Genomic DNA, 17,286 nt, shown 5'->3' with positions numbered 1-17,286 from the left:
TTTCGTAATTATTGAACGGAATGATTCTCAAACTCATAGTCAGTCAATAGGATAACAGGCTTCTAAATGGAATGTATTCAGCAGTATGTATACTATACACAAATAAGGGCAACATATACTCTGAATATTCTATTTATAGTGACTCCTTTTTTTTTTTTTTATCTTATATTGCATCAGAATAAAAGATGCCAGAAATATTTTGACATACCTTTATGCAAAATTAAGTTTGTAATCAACTGAAATAGCATCAGAGTAGATAATTACAAAATGAAATTCCTCACTGCAGCACTTTCCTAAAATGTGAGGAGAAAGTAGGCATAAAAAGTAAGATCCCTGAAGAGCTGGTGTGAATTTTACAATCTGAAAGGAGCAAGCTTGTGTAATTTAGCGTTATACATTCTCAGTTGTAGAAAAATCCCCAGGAGTCATATACAAAATCTCAGCAAAAATAAAAATGCATACATCTTGTAACATTTAGTTCTCAGGGAACCACATGTAAAGGGTTGACTGCTTCTGTTACTTTTGATACCTAAGTGAGCAAAAGTTTCCATAGTTCTCAAGTGGCCCTGAAAGTTTGATCCAAGTTTCTAGTTGTCAGCATGTGATATCTTGTGAATAAACCAGACACGTCTTACAGGTTATAGAGATCTCTGAAGTGAGTGCTCAGGCTGTAAACTGTGTCTGTGTTTTCTTTCTGTTTTCTTTCCTTGTGGGTAGGCTCTCAGACAGAAATGTGTTTTTGGTTGTTTTCACACTTTTACATTACTTAGTTATATGGAGTCTCTAACAATGAGAGAAACTTGTTTAATTAAGTAAAGTATATGTGCCAGCTTCACTAGTTGGACACCTACTTTCTTTCACTTTAGAGCATTTATTTGTACACTTATGGGCATACATGTTCACAGCATTATTAACTAAAGAATTAACGCATAAAAACCTCTCTTATATGTGTGATCCTCAATGACCTTGGTGAAAATACTTTAGGCAATTTGCTGTATTTATTGTGTTAGATGTGTAGTCATTTCAAAAGACCTGATACCAGTGCAGCCACTCCAGTTATGAACTAGAGGTTATTTTCTGTGTTATGATGTAGATCCTCTTTTAGAAGGTCTTTATTTTTTAGGAGAATTCCCAAACGTTAATTCTATGTTGTGAGATGGAGATAAATATAGATTGCTTTAAGTCATCAGTGCTATGGTTGGATAGCTTATAGGAAGAAAACTAGCTATGAACTCATTCTTGGAGGCCTTTTCCCAAGGATTTCCAACTGTTTGAAGGAGTTGTGGAGAAAAATAAAATCTGTTTTTTTATAGCATTATTAAAATAAGAGAGCTCTCTCAAAATGTGCTCTTGATAGTTCATTCTAGCACTCATTAATTTAACTGATCAATTGTTTATAAATTTTTTTTCTCTATTCAATGTACTGTTTGATATATCAAAGTGAGATAAATCTTACTATACATTTATTCTAGCAGCAAGTGTGTGGGTATTGATTATTCAGCTTGGAAAACTGTCTAGGGAGTACTTCTACTTTCTTCCATTTTGTAATCCTGGCTTAATGTTGCTTGAAAAGCAGTGAAGTGGATGATTGTGATTTCCCAAAACGTGTCTCAATACTGCACTAAGACATTTTCAAGAAGCCAATAATCACCTCCAGGTCCTGCTTTTTATTTACAGACTCTGTTTTCTATCCTCTCTAGTATTACTTTAACATACCAGACCGATTGCACCTTTACTTTTTATAGGCTACCCCATGTTTTCTACAAATTAGCGTGATCCTTTTATTTTCATGCTATCCTGTTTTTGTGCTGGTATCTGTGCATGTGATTAAGGTATCTTTTCCCATACTCATGTGAAAATATTATTTGACATCACTGCAGATTGTTACTGATAGAGAGGATGTTATTTTCTAGGCAGAATTGTGATTCTGTCTAGTTACTTCTAGACTGAATTATAGTTTTCATTTATTTTTATGTCAGAATCAGTAGTGTTCTGCCAGTTAATGCCCCTTTAGAAGCTTTGCACCTTTTTCTTTAACTCTGTAGTATATCAAAATATTTCTCTGTATAACAAAACAACAAAAGATAACTTTACGCAAAATCTGTATGATCTTTTAGAAACCTTGTTTTCAGCTTTCACTTTCTCAGTGCTTGAACTCACTATCTCCATATGGTTCATCAGTGTCTGCAAAGTTTATTTTTCCATTTATTCAAGGATACTTCCATGTTTATGAGTGTCCTAGTAGTCTGTTCTTAATTTCATGTGAAAATCTAAGCATCGGTAGTCTTAATTCAATTCTTTCTCATTTTAGACTATGGGAAAAAACTATTAATGTCTGAGTGCCTTTCAAGTGGAAAAGTTTAGGTGACAGGAGTGTTGTAAATTACATTTGGACATGCTTTGTTATAAGCATCATAAGAAAATAGTATCTTCTATAGTCACTTCAATAAGTGGCCCAACTGGAGCTATTTATGGTGAAAAGTGTTCCAAATTATGATTAAAACTGGAATCTTGTCGCCCTACATAATCTGTTTGTTTGTTTGTTTTCCCATAATTCTGTTTTTGAGCCCCTGTTTTTGGTCATCAGTTAATTCCACATACAATTAAGTTTAATGTCATACTGCCTTCAATTACATAAGAAGTTGTTTAGTTGTTTTGTTGTTTTAATTGTTTACATATACTTCTAAGAAGTTTTACATGTAAAATATGATTGAATTGATGTTAAATAATAATTCATATCTGTCTGTGGTAGATGCATTTCTATAATACAACAATGTCTGTTATTTCTAATTATATGATGTGTCTTTGGGGATATCTGTAGTGCATTAAAGAAACCCTCCATACCAATATTTCATATATCACCAGACTTCTGGTATTAAGTGGTTTCCAGACAGTTATTATATGGGTTTTCCTGTACTCCTATGCTGAAATCCATTTACACTGATACATGTACAGAATGGTGTTTTGGAACTCTGTCATCTTTTCCCAGGCTAAATAGATCAAATTGCTTCAGCCTTTCCTCATAAAGGAGAAGCTCCAGGCTCCTTATCATGTTTGTGGCACTCTGCTGTTCTTTTTCTAGGACGTCCCTTTCTTTTTCTGTACTAGAGCACCCAGAACTGGCCGTGTTGTTTCTAATGTACCCCAGGATAGCACTGTTCTTCTTGGCCATATGGGCGCACTGTTGGCTCATGGCCAAATATATTGTCCATCTGAATACCCAGATCCTTTTCTGTGGGTCTCTTCTCCAGCAGGTCATCCTTTAACCTGTACTGACACGTGGTTATTCCTCCTCAGGTTCTGGATCCTACAATTGCTGTTAAACTTCACCGAGCTCCCCCCACCCTACTCTCCAGTCTGTCAAAATCTTATAGAATGGTAGCACAGCCTCCTGGTCAGAAATACTGACAATTCACAGACCTGTGTCATTAACTCTGTACCTCCCAGTACACTGCATGGTGTCATGTTGTGGAATATCAATAACAAGCCACAAAATCATCACAATGCTTTACACCTAGAGGCCAGGATTTTGTCAATTTTTTGAGTTACTTTACAGTATAGTAATAAATTTGGAGATAATCATTAATCTGAACTAAGCCTCTAGGGAAATAAACTCCTGGGTGCAGGCAACTGTTGATATTTTGTGGCCTGGAACATGATTTAAGAAGCCTGTATTAGTTGTTTTTGTCTTTCAGTCTGGAATCTCTTTTTGTTTGCTTCACACTCAGATGAACATTGCCCCCACCAAAGAAGTCAGAAAAACTGAAATCTTGGACATATTTAATAGCATATAAACTATTTGTCAAGGGTTAAATCATAAGACAATCTAAATCATTTCTGACAACTCTAAAATTGTATTCACTACAATGTGAAAAAATGGTACTATAAACTCATACTATCAAAGAAGAGAACAAGGAAAGATTATAGTGGAATGGTACATAATTTTATTTCTTTGTAAATGAAATTCATTGTACGGTATCATCTTCTGAACTGTGTTTTCCACTCAAGTTGTTTTGTAAGGATTAAATTAAATTCATTCCAGGGTACATGCTTTCAGAGATTGTAACGGTTCCTATTTGTTTGAAATACACCATGACTTTTTTTTTAACAGTGTAAGAAAAAGTTCAGAAGACAGTTTTCCACCTCATTGCTTCTTTTCATAACAGTCCTTATACTTCTGTGGCAGGATTTCATTGAATACAAATTGAAGTGAACCTATGTCAGAAAGGAAATATCAAAATCATACAGAGGTGCTGTGCTTTGCTCTTTGCTAGTAGGAGTAAATGTTGTACCACTGTGATTATTTAGAACTCTGGCAGAAGGTCTGTGAAGTTAGAGCAATAGCTGTATTTAAAGTGCTATGAATGTATAGTGCTTTCTCTCCATAAATCTTTTCCAGTGCATTAGTTTTACTCCCTTCTGAAGTAGCAGACTTGAAGGTGACAATTTTCTAAGCCTTTCACAGGAAAATGGAGAACTTTGGGAAGGTGAAAATGTCTGCTGCTTTGTTCCCAGAGTTGGCCAAACTGACACATTTAGTCTGTAGTTGTAGGCCACGTAGTCATACTTATCTGGTGAGCTTCTTTCCTTATAAAATACATAGCTTTCAGGGATTAATAGTATATTTTAAATTTAAATCCAGTTTAGTGTTTTGACCTGGGAGTTAGCTTGCATCTCTGTACATCTTAGAATGCCAATATTATAGTAAGTTGTTAATTGAAGGCACAGGTCAGCAGAATTTTTTTTCCAGCATTTTGAAGCCATCTGTTCCTCTATAGAATACAAGGAATTTCAGATTGAATGGCAGTCATTTCTGAATCCATCTTTCTTATCTGGAAGCACAGTTCTGAAAAGTATTTTATAAGGTACTAAAATTCACTCTTAAGAGCTTTAATCTTTGTTTTCAAAAATACCTTGATTCTCTAGAAGAAATAAATGCTTTCACAAAGACTATATGAAGCTCAGTAAACATTATTGTGTACAAAAAGACAAATAGATCTTGATGGGATTGTTTTATTTTTCCTGTGGGTGGTTTTTTGTTTTTTTGTTTTTTGTTTTTTTTTTTTTCCAAGCAGTTTGTAAACAAGCAATAATCCCATTTCCTTTTTTGTTTACCTGTTGGGCATCAGGAGGGTCAAACATGTCAGTGCTGTAGGCATCCCAGAAGGGGCAGATGCCTCTCCTCAGCACAATGATTGCTGGAAGCTGCATCCTTCTCCCAGGAACAGAATAATTAAGTATAACCATGGTAGAGAGGAGCAGCACATAAGAAACCCTCAGATGTTCTGTATGGTGCTGGGCAAGCATACCAGTTATATCCATGTAGTTTTTATTATCTGCTGTACTTTTCTAAGATCATTATCAGACTGTAATTTGATTGTATTCTCCAGTGCTTACTTTTATGTATTCTGGATACATATATTTTGGATGCATTCGTCAGCTATTTGGTCACAGTTCTTAGCTCTGGCACAGATTTTAAGATTATGGCAAATTTCCTCTTTTCTTTCAATGTGGACTTTTTTCTTATTTTTCTTTTAATCTCTGCATGATTTAGGAAAAAGTAGTTTAAGAAGGAATTGTCATACTCCTAAATAATATGGTGCTGTGAGTACATTTAATAATGTACTTTTGTTAAATAAATAAATCAGAGAATCTACTTATGTAGTATATGTACATATATGTACATATATATGTATAATTATTTATGTATAATTTAATTTTATTGTGAAGAAAATTTTAATTGAAGTAGTTGTATAATGGTGAAAGATTAAAGAAAGATGTTTCTGAAACACAAAATTTGACATCCTGGCAGAAGTAAGCTCTGACTCAGACCAGCCCCTGACATACTCATACTTTAATATGGAAGGCATTACGTATAAAGATGATATTATTAATACAATGTTGGCTTTTTAAATCTTTCTTCTCCAAGATTTATTGTTTTAGTGCTTATTGGAAATTATTATGGATGTTATTCCTGGAAAAACATAATATTAAAACTTATTATCTGATATGTCATTTACATTTTGATGTCTGTCCTTGACTGTGGGATTTTGCTTCGTTCTGAAGATTACATTATAGAAAATTGATGTCATCATTTAACTCTCTTTGAGTGTATCTGGGAACTCACAGCTCACTGAGTATACTTCCGCACCCCTTTCCCCCCCGCCCCAAACCTTTCTTTACTTTTTTTTTTACCCCCTTTTAAAAAAATTTTTAGCAACTTTGGCCACTTATTAGAAAGTGTGTTGGTACCAGTTTAGTGTTTATCCTTTGTCCTTCCTTTTGTACTTCCTCTTTCTTTGTAACTATATTGGAATTCAGAATTAAAAATCTGCGAGGATGTAGTATTTGCCAAGCAGTTATTTCCAAATAGGTGCTCTGTGAAGGCTACAGTTTTTGTCTCACTCATAGTCTATTTGTTTTGCATGTATCTCTTGTCATATATTGGATATTATGAAAATCCATTGCAGTTTCAGAATTGACTTATATTTATTCTGTATAAGCAAGTTTTTGAATTAATTGTTTCCCATTCCAGTCTCTACCATAACACACAAGTGAACCAATTCCATCCTTCAAGTGTTCTGTTCATTTTTCTGGGGTAAATATAGTTTATCATGTATAGTAGTCTGTACAAAATCTTACAGAGAAAATGTGTGACTGTGGCTCGGGCCTATGCATTTTAGGCTAGTTTGACTAGAGGAGAGCAACAGTTACTGGAAGCAAGCCAGCAACATCAGGTAGAGGTCAGGTTGTTGCTTCAAATTCCCTTGCCTTTGCAGCCCTGTGTTAATGATTTCTTTTCACACTATGGAATGTTTTCTTGGTCTCCTTCCACATTCAGCCACGTTCACAACACATTTGTGTTGTAATTTCTCCAGAGGTTTTAAACACATTTTATCATTTTAACAGTCAAGACCTGAATGATTGTTAATTAACATGTTCTGCAGTTACTTCTTGTCATCTTTTATTTCACATGAGTAACCAAGGAATGCTAAATACCTGCTGATGTAAAATAGGAGATACCTTAAAGTACATGATGAGTTCATGACACTTCTTTTACTCTTGTCTATATACAAAGTTGTCTGTATCAACCACTGCCATGCCCCCACATTTTATATTTTTACCTCTTATTTATTATGAATGAATTTGGTTAAGAAATCAAAAAGCATTCCGCTTCACAGTAGGACATCGGGGTTTTTATTTAGTAATTGACCAAATTAATAAAATATTAGATATCCTTACTATATCTTTGCATTCTAATTTAAAAAACACTACATATTTTTTTTTTTTACTAGAAGATTATTTTTTTATTAATATTTTTGTTTCTTATTTTTTTCGTTAGTTAAACATTCATAATGTACTACTCTAACTTTCTAATGCTCCTCCATTTCCTCTTCTGAAAAATATCTTTTCATCTAGCATCACGAAGCTGAGAACAGCCTCTGAGCTCTTGAAAAGCATGTCTGTAGGTTTAAAAAAGCATATTTTGAAGAAACTTTTTTGTGAGGGGAACAAGAGGCAATATGAATTAGGAAATAATATTCTGACTTTACAAATATTATGCATAGAAGACTTTTGATGTATTTTCCTTTTTGTGGGTTAGCAATGCTACCTGCAGTAATAAGAAATAATAAAAAAAAAAACCTATTCATCAAAAAGATTATTGTTGCTTCTTTGGTGAAGTAATCATAGCTGATTATATGAAATAGCAGAAAAAAGAATACAGTTTCCTACCCAGAAAAGATTTCTGTTCTTTTTCTCTAACAAGACTGATGACAGATATGCCATCAATTAAGTAATTCAAGATTTTTTCTTTTTTTTTTTTTCCAGAAGTTTGAAGATGAAAAATAAAGCTTAGATCATCTAAGAAAAATAATTTTGTATTTAATTTTGAAAGAAATTTACATAAGTGAATGGCTTTCAATAGGGCAGTTATGAAATATCCCAGCAGAATTAAGTTGTTGGCATACATCTTCTGAAGCATGTTTTTACTGATTTTTCTTAATAAATTTGCCTAATCAAGTGGAAAGAAGATTTTTTTCTTCAATGTATATGCAAGACGATGCACAATTTGTGCTGTACTAGTAAAGTAAGTAAGTTTACTTACTAGTAAGTAAAAAAAAACACTAGTTAAGTGTAACATATGCGCTTCAGTTATTATATGTATTCTGTGTGAATTTTGGTAAGATATGTAAACTGAAATGTTCATTTAGTGGAGTTGCCGATTTCCTTCAGAAGATGCTCATTCCCAATTATCTCAAAGAGAAATGTGAAATATTTCTCTGTAGATCATCCAATGATTATTTGGTGGAAGAAGTTTACATGATCATTTTCTGGGACATTGACTTTGAGTGGATTTGTCTACCTTTCTGAATATTTGTCTTGAAGAACATTGTTTAATGAGTAAATGTTTAAAAAGAAATTAGGAATTTGTTTTATTTTGGAATATGAGTACTTGATAAGGAATTATTTATTTTTTTTCTTTATAACTGTGTTTATGTGTAGTAGACTTTGAAGGCTATAGTATGAAATGTTGAGCATATTTTGCATATTGATTGTCAATTGCTTTGCAAATTAGTAGCTGATATATCAGAGGGGAGATGTTCCAGCAAAGATTCTATGTGGGAAGATTTATTTTCAAGGGTAGATCAGGAAAAGTGTACATAGAACTGTCTGCTATTATGATATATTTTAAATAATAATTCTCCTATGAACTTGCACTGAAGAACGCAAAGGCAGAATTTTTTTAAAACTCTCAATGGAACTAAACTTCATATATTGAAATAAATACCTTACACAAAAAACCCAGGTCATAAAAGCAAAATTTTGCATTTAAATAACTGTGGACAGGAAGACAATTTTGTTTATATCTTCTAGTTTTCCTAGTTGCTTTGAACTCTCCTAAAAATATTTTCTGGTTTTAATGCTTACAAAACCTATGGAAGAGGTTAGGTAGAAGTGGTAGAAGGAGAATTTAGAAGCCTTTTTATGTCACATGTGAGAAGCAATTATCTTTCCTTAGGAATAAGTTCCTGTGCGCATGTGGTAGAAGTGTGCCGCTCTGCTACACAGGAGGCTCAAATCCCGGGGGTTGGACTTGATGATCTCTAAGGTCCCTTCCAACCCGCATGAGACTATGATACTATGACACTATGATACTATGATGATGTATGTACTTTCTTCCTGTAATGAAATGACAGCTAGAGCAAGGCTCAACACTGTTTGCAGCCCAAACACAGCAATATGACACTATTTCTGGAAGGAATTTGAATGTGAGATCAAAGCAAAGAACAAAGGACATGTTATTGATTTTTATTTTCTTTCAGCAGAAATAACATTGAAGATATTAAATACAGTAAAAAGAAATACAAGAGTTGCCAACGTGTGTTTCTGTACTACACGGAAGAGATGAGAATTACTGAATGAAGGAGAAAAATGTTTACATTGCAATACTTAAGATCAGAGAGAACTTTGTGGCATTTGAAGAAATCTGAGAAATTTTAATTTCATGAAGTGAAGAAAACTTGAAAAAGGTTCTTAGTGATGCTTAATCACAGAACTGCAGAGATTGGAAGGGACCTCAAGGGATCATTAACTCCAGCCCCCTGCTAAAGCAAGTACTTTTCATAAACACAGGTAGACTTCCAGATGGGTCTTGGATTTCTCCACGGAAGGAGACTCCACAACCCCTTTGGGCAACTTGTTCCAGTGCTCCATCACTCTTACTGTAAACAGGTTGTTCAGATGTTTGTGTGGATCATCTTGTGTTCAAGTTTAAACCACTGTTCACTCCTTGCCACCGCCAAGAGCAGCCTGGCCTCATCCATTTGCCTCCTACCTCCCTTCAGATATTTATAAACATTAATCAGATCCCTCCTCAGTTTTCTTTTTCCAGGCTAAATAGATCTCATTTCTTCAGCCTTTCCACATACAAGAGAAGTCCCAGGTTCTTTATCATCTTTGTGGCACTTCTTCTAGGATATCCTTTCCATTTTTTTTTGTACTAGAGCACCCAGAACTGGGTACAGTATTATAAATGTGGCCTTACCAGGGTAAAGCAGGAGGATCACTTCTCCCGACCTGCTGGCCATGCTCTTTTTAATGCACCCCAGGATAGCGCTGGTCTTCTTGGCCATATGGGCACACTGCTGGCTCATGGCCAATATATTGTCCATCTGAATACCCAGATCCTTTTTTGTGGGTCTCTTCTCTAGCAGGTTATCCTTTAACCTGTACTGATGCATATGGTTATTCCTTCTCAGGTTCTGGACCCTACATTTGCTGTTGTTAAACCTCATTGAGCTGCCCCTTGCCCAGCTCTCCAGTCTGTCTAGATCTTATGGAATGATATCCAGATCAAAAAGTGTTAGCATGAGTTTCAAGAAGGATGTTTTTAAGGTTACTTTTCATGAACCTGAGTGACTGGGTCTATACATGCTGTAGTAGAAATGCTAACTTACAGCCTGAACCAGTCATTAAGCACCTGGTGGGAAGGCAGTGCCAGCCCAGGGGAGCTCAGGTGCATGCAATATGCCTGGTTGATCAGAAAGGGTGGATCCAGGGTCTACCCCTTTCCAGACTTCATTTAAGTGTTGGCAGTAGAGGTAAAGGTCTCTTGCTGGATATACTTGTGTACCAGAGTCCTTGCAAAAGTATGTAGATTCCTTCCTTTCTCTGTTTCGCATATCCTTACTTACTGCAGCCTAGGACTTTGCTACTATGCTATCACTGCTGTGTTTTATATCATATTACAGCACTATGTATGCTGATACTCAAGATGTTATTAAACAGGTATAGTTGTTTAACTGGAATGGAGAGTCATTACTCAAAGAGATCTGACAGGATGACTGCAATTTGAGAAAAATATAATAACAACAGTGTAAGAATAACATTTGGCCTGAGTGACTGTGTAATCTGAAATAACATTTTTTTTCTGAAATGCTAGAATGATAGAATGGCTTGAGTTGGAGGGAACCCCAGGATCATGAAGTTTCTACCCTCCTGCCACAGGCAGGGCCACCAATGTCCACTTTTGGTACTAGATCAGGGCTCAATTTGACCTGTTCTTGACCACATCCAGAAATACAGTCTCCACAGAATAGTGGAATCCTCCACCAGTGTTTGAGCTGTTTATCCACAAACTAAGTAATTTTACTGGAGTGTCATGCATGTTAAAGTCAAGCTTCTGCAGAACAGAGATTGAGAAGCACCTCAGTCCTCAAATGCATCTAAAAGGCATGTGATAGAAATAACCCGGCACTTACTACCAGTGCATGCATTGCATGAGTGCTGTGCATGACGTAGTTACTAGTGATGATCTAAAACTTTATTCATGTAAATAATTCTATAATTCTATAGTTTAAGAATAACAAATTCAGTAGCACTAATTTCCATGTTATGCTGAAATCCTTCATTCTTCTTCTTCACTTTTGGACTGACAATCTAATACTGTGCATAATTTGAATAAACACATTCAAGAACGTTTTTTAATTTTCAAAGGCACGTAGGTTTCCTGAAGTATGGATTATACACAGGTAATGTATTTTTACATTTCAGGGCATGTTGTTTTTCTTCCCAGGCTTTTAGTTTAATGAAGATTGCTAGTATTTTGGAACAGTTTAATAAAATCATAGTGTTTAAGTTTGTTCATTTCCTTTTTTTCACTTGGGAGTCTTTTCCAGCCTTGGTGATTCTATGATTGTGTTTTTTATTAGATAGTTGAGATCCAAGCAGGGTCAATTTTGCACCCAAGAACAAAAATGAAGTCTTTCTTTTTATGTCCTCATAAAAAGGCCGAGTTTTTTCTCATAGTTTTTTTTTTTGTTTGTTTTCTTCGGTTTTCAGATAGCAATTCCATTAAAATCATAAAAGTGTGATCAAATATTTTGCCCTAAGGTAAGAATGTATTTTTATTTCTTTTTTTACTAAGATAATTATTTAGTACTTGCAAGTAAAATGACCTTGTCAGAAACAAGCAAGTAGAAGCAAACTGGGAAGAAAAGCATTCTTATGTTTGTAGATAGTGCTTCCTGCCTAGGCTCAAATTTGTGGAAATCCGAGTATGAGAGTTTGAGTCATCAGCTTACTCAGGATTACTATGATAAAGAAACCTACATACTCCTTTGTGTTACTGGATGCTTTAACATCTTATTCATTACTTGAGTTACTTCATTCTGGTACGCAGAATGTTTTTGTTTAGTTCTGGTTTATCACTAAATAAAGTGTACTATGATTCAGGAAATCCAAGAGCTTGGATATTCTATTTTCAGAAGTGTGTATCGTGGCCTTTTACAAATACATTTTGTCTTCCACTCAATCACAGTCAGATTCATTTGGTTTTTCCAAGACTTTGGATAATTTGCATCTAATTATGCAATTAGTTAAGCTTGGGAATATTTGAAGTTTAAGGCATTGTTCCAATATGATTTCTTCCTGCCAGTATAGATCATAATTGTTTAATGGTTTGTACTAAAAATGTCCTAGTGACACTACTCGTGGTCATGTTGCTGTTGAGATAGTAATTGTCATTACTATATTTTTTTTTGTTGGTGAATGGCTGATATTGAGTAATTCCGATGTTGGTTAAGTTGTAGCACTTCTACAATGTTGCAATTGCTAGCTGTGAATTTGTTACTTGTATGGATTTCTTCTCTCAGCTTCTTTCTCCAGAATCAGCCAAATTAATATAATTGCTGGTTCTGTTTGTTTTCCCATTTTCTCCTACTTCTCTTGTCTCCAGAATTCACAAATTGTTTGCAGTTAGGTTAAGTTGGCAGAGGGCTACAGATAACTGCTCTAGGAAGCTAATGAATCCAGAGTAAAGGTTTTGCGGCTTCATTTTACTTGATACTTTATGTTCAGATCTCAAATGAAAAATTTTAGTATATTCCATGTTTTACTGGCCCTGTAGTTGCAGAGTGGTTTTAAGCAAGGATTTTTTTTTTTTTTTTTTTTTTGGTTAATGTTGTGTGTTAGACAAAATTGTAAACTTAGAAATAATAAGGAAAATGTTACAAGTTAGTGTAGCACAGATACAATATTTGTCTCCACACTGCGTAACTAAAACCAACACAGATTTTCTTTCCTGATTCTTCTTGTTTTTGAAGATTCAAGTGATTTGGTCCAGAGTATTAACTGATTTTTACATACTCCTGTGTATTTAAAACAATTGTTTTCCAACACAGAGACACTATTAGTTTTAATCTGATTGATAGTTATTCATATGCTAATTAAATAATGTGACATCAGAATCAATTTCCAATCTGCTTTAGTTGAAGTAGGCCTAGATTTGGTTATAGTAGATTTATTAAATCCAGGGTGAATCTATGTTTCACATACTCTTTCAGAAAAGAAAGCATACTTATAGTGTATAACACTTGTATATTAGTTTACCTTCATAAAAATTCTAATAAAAATAGAGCCATGCATAAATATGTTGGTATAAATTCATCATGTGTGTTTACTTTGAAATGTAATTTTTGTACAGTAATGTTGCTAGGACACACATTCCTGTCTTGCAAGACAGACCCACTTGACAATGGAAGGAGCCCAGGTACACAGACATTTTGAAGCAAAAACCAGGAACCTAGCTGGTTAGAACTGGGTCTGTAGGTAGTGATTTGTTAAGGTGAAAACTACCCTAGGAAGCCTTCTTGAGGAAGGCTTGGAGAAGACTCCTGCATATAAGACCACCAGAGAGCAGCATGCATGACTGCAGAAGTGGGATGTATTTTAATGATTTCCCAAACTAATTGGAATATTATGATGAGTTCTTGGAACTGTTTAAGCAGGCCCAGCCCACCTTTTGTGTGTTCCTATGTATAATTATGATTTTGCAAGATAAATAAGCAACCAACAGGTGTTTCGGTGTATGAGTTAAAATGAGATATCCCCCTTGTACCCAGCACTGTAATAAACATGCCTACTTTATAAACTTATGTGGGTTATAGGATTTTCTGCATGTCAAGTTTGAGAGTTTTTTGTCTTATCCAGGAAACAGAGCTTAAATGTGTTTTTAGTTTAAATTTTTGACGGGATTTGCATTAGTAAAACAAGTGTTTCTGTGTCACCTAGTATTTTAATATGTGCTCTATTATTAATTAATTTATTTATTTTGGTCTTATGCATCAATCTTAGTGTTGACAAAGTACTTGGTATTTAGCTGCTTGTATGTTCCAAGTAACTGCGATGTTTAACATCGTCTCCAGGCATAAAAAGAACCTGGTCTTTGGAAAATATGTCCTTTTAGTATTGTTAAGGATGTGGCTGTTGGCAGACTTCAACAGCAGCAAGTTAAATAGCTATGGCCTTTCTAATGGTGTCACTGTAGTCAAAAGGTTTTGAGGGAATATGGGATAATTTTATCAATGAAAAGGTCAGGAAAAAAAGGTGCACTGGGTGAAGCCTTTAGGGTTGATTTTTTTCGAAATCACTTGCAAGGAAATTAACACACAATTTTAAAGATTGACTTGAGTGGGATGAAGTTAAATGTGCTGTAATTGCTTTTTACTGATGTGATTTTGATTTATTAGACCCATTAAAATTTTCTTCTTCTTCTGATATTACACATACTGGAAGCAGAGGTAAGGACAGTTGAAAATTCATCTGACAGCAGTATTGGCAAAAGCCCAATTTTTGAGATGTTCCTATGAATCTATAAATCATAGGACTTGACAGTGAAACCACATCTCTTAATGTCCTCCTTAATCTAAAGTAGGTACCGTTCTTTTCTAGAGCTAATCTGTAACTCAGGGTGAGATTATACCTGGAACTGCTAAGTCAGCAAGATTGAGTAGCAGCTCAGTGCCTGTGTAATATATTTATTGGAAATTTAGTTTTACTTAAGAGGTTAAGGATTAAAATAAAGGGAGAAATATATACTTAAATAACGTGATGATATTGATAAATGAAGATTTTCTTGATGTGTTGCTTATATTAAAAAGACTTTTTTGTAGTTTCACAGAAATTATATTGACATTCAAATATTTTAGTGACTGTGTGGCCAGTAATTTCAGACTCGTTTGGTAGGTATCATTTTTCATAGGTGAGTGCAATGTTGTGTGGATGTGTATATTGAATCATAGAATTACCCAGGTTGGAAAAGACCTTGAAGATCATCAGGTCCATATATAAACTAGGGAATTAAAGCTTGCTGAAGTGGAAATGTGTAGTAGACAGACAATCTAAGCCAGTTTCATACTTCAGAGCACCACTTTGCTGGCCTGATGTTCATTAGCAACACACTTTTTGCTAATGGTTTGCTCTGACTCATTATCAATCACTATCACTAACTATTCAAACAGATGGTCCTTAATGATCATATCCCACATTTGCTGTGGCGTAGAACTGCATGGAATGGGTGTCAAGTCATTAGTGTTGGAGGTTCTGGTCCTCGCAGGTCTCATTTGCTGCAGGGCTAGGTTCAGCCCTCTTTAGTTAGGAAAACTGAAGGCAAAGTGTGACCCTTTCTGATTTTTAATGCTCATCCTTGCTGTTTCATGCTCCTTATCTCATTCTCAAAAGAAAAGAGAGAGGAGTTAATCTGCTCCTGGCAGTGCAGCTTGTTTTTTTGGAATTAGAACTGTTCTGACCTCTTCACAAATATTTCCTTCCTATTTTTCACCCTTCTATTTTTGAAGATTTTGTTGCTTGCATTTTTTCCTATTCCCTGCTTTTGCCTTGGGTCTCCTTTTGACTGTGTGCGAATACAAGTTCATATATGTAAGCTTGGCTGTACTAGAAATGGCTTGTATGTTGCTGCTTCAGGAAGCTTCTATATTGGCTACAGCATACTGGGGTATTTTTGTCTTTGAACTGGGGCTCAAATAGAAAGTTGGAGTTTTTTGGTTTTTTAAATTTTATTTATTTATTTATTTATTTCCTACAGGAAAAGGGTGGTATTTATTATTATCATTATTTTTTTAAATGATGTATTCAGAGAATACGTTTCCAGGTGGTTGTCTGGAAATCTGGAATAAAATAAATACTTTAATTTACCTTTCTGAAGGTATCGTAGCATAGTGTCAAAACTATTTGCATGTTGTGTTTCAGTATAGTTTATGTGAGAAGAACTGGGAACAAAAGTAGTCATGTTCTTGGAGAACTAAGAAGAACCAGCAGTTAGAATTATGACACCTGAGCTAGCCCATTTGAAGCACTGAATGTAGGTTTTTGACATTAAAATGTATTTTTGCTTTCCTTTGAGTAATTTATTATATAGTTCAACTGAGTTATCTAACATTCTTTTTTGAATGAAACCGATTTTAAGCTATTGACATCTTATAAGGCATAAGTGGTAGTATTTGTTTTTTAAACAAAATCAGATGCAGGATCTAGTTTTGAATTTTCAGTCATGAAAACAAATTTTCTCTGAGGTTTTATTATTTGAAGAATTGAATATTGTATTTTTAGAATACAAATGTACATTCTCAAGATTTTTTTTCACATTTTTATGTTCATAACTAACAACAAATGTTAATAATTTAAAATCGACAATAGGAAAGTTAGCATGTAATTTTCTTGTAACATTAGAATGCAGTTCTTTATAGGGTAAAAGTATATTTACAATTATCAAGATTTTCCTAAGGAAGGATAAATGCATTTTATATTACAAATTGTCATGGGAAATAATGTAGTATCATTTCTAATCTAAGCACAGAACTCACTAGTTCCCTTCTAGGCTTGAACAAATATTACATGAGTGAGGGCTCTTGTAAAATGTTATGTTTTGAAATAGATTTCATTTAGGGTTTCTAGTGATAATTTATTTCTTCCTCTATGCTGATGTTTCTTCTCATTCTAATAACAGATATCTTATTTGCATATAAATAGATTTCAGTATTTGCTGAAGCAGAGCCCTAATATGTTTCTTTTTTCCATGGACATTGTTAAATAATACAGAATATTGCAGTGATCAGCAGTCATGAATTGTAATAATTTTCTTTGTCGAAACTCTTTAGAGTGCATCAACTGCGACACTTTTGTGAATACTTCAGAGTTTAGACGTTGTTTATAATATCAGAAACATAAGAAATCTCTTGATTTTACAAGGATGGTTCTTATGTTATTTCAGAAGCATTTATAGAAAGATGCTGAAAATGGTACCTCTTTGCGAATCTTTTCTTGATTAATATTTTGGTCTGCTTTCTTGACATTTCTGTTTGAGAAATTTATGAATATTTTCCTCATGCAATTACCATTTAGTCGTAATCTCCAAGTTTATAGTTCTTATGTCACTACCTAGCATAGTCATTTAAAAGACTCAGGGACAAAGTTAGATTTGGTGTC

Source organism: Coturnix japonica, chromosome 4 (assembly GCF_001577835.2).
Source record: "Coturnix japonica isolate 7356 chromosome 4, Coturnix japonica 2.1, whole genome shotgun sequence".
Lineage (NCBI taxonomy): Eukaryota > Metazoa > Chordata > Aves > Galliformes > Phasianidae > Coturnix > Coturnix japonica.
This window is presented reverse-complemented; position numbering follows the sequence as displayed.